Source organism: Euwallacea similis, chromosome 9 (assembly GCF_039881205.1).
Source record: "Euwallacea similis isolate ESF13 chromosome 9, ESF131.1, whole genome shotgun sequence".
Taxonomy (NCBI): domain Eukaryota; kingdom Metazoa; phylum Arthropoda; class Insecta; order Coleoptera; family Curculionidae; genus Euwallacea; species Euwallacea similis.
In genome coordinates, this window is record NC_089617.1 from 5,609,971 (window position 1) to 5,615,043 (window position 5,073).

A 5,073-nucleotide genomic window follows, 5' to 3' on the forward strand; every position below is an offset into this window, starting at 1 on the left:
AAATTCGCAAATTACCTAACTTCGCAACATTTTGGGAATTTTGTCATGAAACATAACATTTTCAGCAATAAAAGTGAAATGACATTGATGCTTACCTTGTGCCTGAGCTTGTCCGCTATACCCCCCTGGATGTCCTCTGTATCCTATATTGTATCCTCCTATCGGGTATCCCCCATGACCTCCGTAGTTCCCTTCATACCCATGACCTCCGTACCCACCTAGAATTCCGTTAAAAAGTGGGTTTCCCCCGTGTTTCTTCAAATGGTGGGGAGATGCTTAACGAGGTAATCTGTTGAGCTCTGAGAATACGAAGATAGTGGCATGAAGTTGTTTGTTGTCTACGTGAAATATACAATGCGTGCATAAAGTATGGAATAACTTAATTTTCTCGGTTTGGAATTAAAATAATAAAGATTGCTTGGGCAAGGCGACTTCAGTTTAAAATTGAACATCTTTTGGTTGGATAACATTAGTTGTGACGTCATCATCGTTTCAGATGTGACGCCAGTGTTACATTTTTTATGGTTTTTAACAACTTTATGAAAAAGGGTGCACTTTTTTCCAATTAGAACATAAACTATTTTATTATGTTCCATAACAGATTTTTTGATAAATTTTCAAAAACATATTTTTTAACCGGATATTTGTAGTTAAATAAAACACACATCTCCCGTTGTTCGCACTCTATCATCATAGCCGATCATCATAACAATTTCTATTCTTTGTTATGGTAAACGCATTGTAATAAAATTTTTATTTGAAATTAAACCTTCACGAAGTCAGACCAAAATTAACAAATAGGAAAATTTAAACATTATTGGAATGTTGTGCATTAAATGAATAAAAATGCATTTTCTATGAAAATAAGTAAACAAGTCTACCAAATAAATCAACAAAAGATTACCCTGATTCATTTAGTGGATGTCTATCTTTCATAACGATAAAAGAAGTTGCGGTACCTAACAAGCTACCGCAAAGAAAAATATGATTTTGAGAATTTTTAAAAAAATCAGTTATGTAACGTAGTAAAAAAGTTTAAATCTTATGCGTAAAAAACGACACCATTTCACATAAAATTATCAAAAATCATTAAGAAAATTTAATACTGATGTCATATCTAGAACAATGATGACGTCATAGCTAATATTATCTAACCAAAACATGTAAAATATTAAGCTGAAGTCCACGCGTCCAAAAGTTTATTTTTATTTTAATTCCAGATTGAGAAAATTAATTTGTTTCGTGCTTTATGTACAGGATGTTTCAATTTAAAGTATTTTGACAAGAAAAACTTATTTATTGAGTAGATAGAAGAAAAGTGATTTAGGTGTCATGGATTCGATTTTCGAGAAATGTTTAATGTCAGAAACCATTTCCCGATATCGTCACAGCCCACTTAGATATAGAAGGTTTTTCGATTTTTGGCCATTTTGAAAACCACCAATAACTTTCTTATTTATTAAAGTATTGGAATTGCGTAAAAAACATAATTATTTTTTGAGAGGAATCTAATGGAGTGCTCAAATTTTTTCTGCTGTTCACTGTTTTCCTACAAATTGCTACAACCTCATTTTTTCAAATATAAATCATATGTAGCCTTGGTACACAACATAACAGCAACAGCAATTTTTATAGAAAACTTATGTTAAAAAAACTAATACGTTGTATTTTCAAAATAGTTAAAAATTGAAAAACCTTCTATACCTTGGTGAGCTGTAACGATGTCGAGAAACGGTTTTTGACATGAAACATTTCTCAAAAATTGAGCCTGTGACATCTAAATTAATTTTTTCTATCTAATCAAAAAATAGGCTTTTCCTATTGAAACACCCTTGACACACTAAATGTATGACTACTATGAGGGCTGTTATACCCCACACCCCAAAATACCCTATTTGGCACCTATTCCCAAATCATATTCCCTTTACCCTCAGATACCTACCTACCCCCAATCACCACCAAAAAATACACTGCACTAATCTTTTTGCCTCACCCAAATCATCGGAAAAACTTTTAAGCAAAAACCTTCTCAAACCTCCATGTAGGTACCTGGGGAAAATTAAATAAATTTATTCAGAATTTTTTTTTTATTTAGAAATTTGAAATTGATTTAGAAATTTAAAATAAAAATACGTAATTCAAAATAATATTTTATTGTTCTCATACTTCTTCATTTGAATTATTACTGCTATTACCACTACTACTTGTTTCTATATTACTATCACTACTACTCGGTGGTGAGGGTAAATTTCCAATTTCCTCTCTGAAAAAACATTAAAGAATTAATGTGGACATTTCGTACCAAAAAGTCAGAAGAGACTTTTTAAAAGTATTATATGTATATAAAATGTTACTATCACGTTGCCTTATTACCTTAAAAAATGTTCTAATTTCCTTAAGGCAGCTGTATAATAAACATGTGTTGAAAATCTAAGTACAGCTTGCCTTTGATCTCTATATGTTATTTCTATTGTACCTTCTTGTTGGTTGGATGTATAGCCATTTATTTGTTCTAATAATATTGTATACTGAAGTTGATTATCGGTACAAGAAAACACTATTTTTTGTTCTCCTTGTGTTACAAATTTTAAATTAGCATCAATGGCTAATATGGGATTCGATAATTCTAGTCTGCATGGATGGTTCATTTTCAGTCTCTTTTTTAGTTTACCCAACTGGAACCTTTTCCACTCTTCTACTAAGATTTCGTCTGAAAATGAAAAGATTATTTTGTGTTCAAAAGGTGTTCATTATAATTACTTTTCATCATAATGATTATAAAAAATCACTTCAGATAAGTTAAAGGTTAGTGTTATTGTTTAATGTGAAATGTCAAAATAAGGGCGTGCGTAGCGTTGGCCAGAATTTTATTATTGATTGATGCAGCAAACTGTAAGGTAGGGAAGTTATTCTTATGTAGTATATCTTTTTGCCATAAGATGGCGCGACCATATTGAAAATATACGTAAAAAGTTGGAAGAACGAATAAAGGAGTATTTATAATGAATTCATTAATGCAATTTACTGTGTAGATTTGTCTCGTCAGCTTGTCAATATCTCTGGCTTCAAAAACAAAATTATTCTTCATGTGGATTTTAGTAAAACTGTCACTACTCCAACGGGCGCCTCAGAAGGAACGAAATAGATAGATACACATAACTATTGTTTCAAATCTAAGTTTTCATCACGATGTACTAATAAATACTCTAAAAGAGGAAATTTCATGTTTTAAAGTGAGTTTAATCTGTTATATTACTGTTACACTTACGTCACACGATTATATTGTTAATGTTTTGGTTATGTTATAAAATTTTCGATATGCTTTTGTTAACATAAAATAGGTAGAACACGTGGTTGAATTATGGCACTATGTTCACAGACACTGTTTAGTATTTTTTTTTAAATTATAATTAAGTATGTTAGTGTATCCCGATGCTGCATCAGCAGTTTACGTTGGGAATCACATCAATTTCTTTATTGGCCAAACATCCGAGTTTAATTGTTGACCGCTTCGCCGGCAATAACTAAAAGGAATCATTGTCCAGTAATCTAAGCCGTCAGGCGCTAAGGTGACTCATGACTGAGTAGCCAAAATTGCCATGCTTATCAAGGGTACGCCTATTAACAGCGTATACACAGTTTATTTTTTAATCCCTGTAAAATATGATTATGAAGATCAATATACTTTGAGTTTATGAACCGATAAGTTGTGGCTGGTACTGAAGCCAGCTATGTTGTTTCAATTCTTAAATACTACAAGTATTTAACAGACACCTTGTGTAGGATGTCTCATTAAAAAAATTATAATTATAATTTATTGTGACAAAAACTAGAATTCAAATTCATGTGTTGGATAATGCTTTCTTTCATAAGGCAAAATTTATGAAAGTATCATTTCCATCAGACACATAAATTATTTTTCGATAGATATGTTTGGTCTAGTCCCTCCAGGATTATATATATAAACACACAGGTTTGATGTGTGGGTGTCTGGAGCGATGCTTGAAAAATTGACTCTTAATTTACGTCTTGATACAACAAGACACTCTTTTAAAATCTATCGGACCGCGCACATCAGAAAATAGAAAATCATTAGTAATTAGTGTGTTTTCTTTAATCCTCATAACCCAATAGGTTATGGGCCCAGGTGTAACGCCGAAAAAAAATTATATTAAAAAAAAAGGGGGAAGAACTAGTAAACAGGTGTTTCAAAAATTTTGTGCAGTTTAGTGATTGATAATAAGAACGATGCAAAACTTTAAAGTGAAACGTTACATTAAAGCCTTTGATGGAGACCGATACAGTGTTTGGAAATTCAGAATACGTGAATTATTAACTGAACTTGATGTGATTAGTGTTATCGACGAAGAAATCCCAGAAGAACCTACTGAGGACTGGAACGAGGCTAACTTAACTGCAAGAGGTACTATTGTCGAATTTTTATCCGACTCTTTCCTCAGTTTTGCTCAACCTACAAAAACTGCAAGAGAAATAATACAGAGCTTAGATGCGATCTATGCTCGAAAAAGCGTTGCCACTCAACTTACTCTCCGGAAAAGGTTAATAAGTTTGAAACTAAATGCAGACATTCCATTAATCAAGCACTTTTCGATTTTTGATGACTTAATAACGGAATTACTGGCTGCTGGAGCAAAACTGGAAGAAAGTGATAAAGTATCACATTTGCTCATTACATTACCCACATCATATGATGGTGTGATTACAGCAATAGAGACTTTATCAGAAGAAAACCTTACCTTAGCATTTGTTAAAACTAGACTATTTGACCAAGAAATAAAGATAAAATAGCAAAGTGCCGATACCAGTGCGAAAATATTACATGCTGAAAGGAACAACAGCAAAGAACAAAAGAAAACAAAATATTTTCGCACTGAAGCATACAAAACAAAATTTCCAAATAAACATCAAAATTCGAAAAGACTAAAGTGTTATCAGTGTGGTAGAATTGGTCACGTTAAAAAGGATTGTTACCACTACAAAAGGCAAATCCAACGTCGGGAAACTATCAATAAACAAATAACAATACAATCAGTCCAATTAGAGGCCCCAACA

At 32.2% G+C, this 5,073-nt stretch overlaps 1 long non-coding RNA gene across 1 annotated transcript; it reads right to left on the reverse strand.

Moving 5' to 3' along the window:
* Nucleotides 1-2,139: 2,139 nt before the first annotated feature.
* LOC136411084 (uncharacterized) lies at nucleotides 2,140-2,888 on the reverse strand. Its single transcript, XR_010752298.1, has 3 exons — nucleotides 2,761-2,888; nucleotides 2,374-2,710; nucleotides 2,140-2,263 (listed from the first exon to the last, which is right to left on the reverse strand). It is a non-coding gene; the product is annotated as an uncharacterized lncRNA (long non-coding RNA).
* Between the last annotated feature and the right edge of the window lie 2,185 nt (nucleotides 2,889-5,073).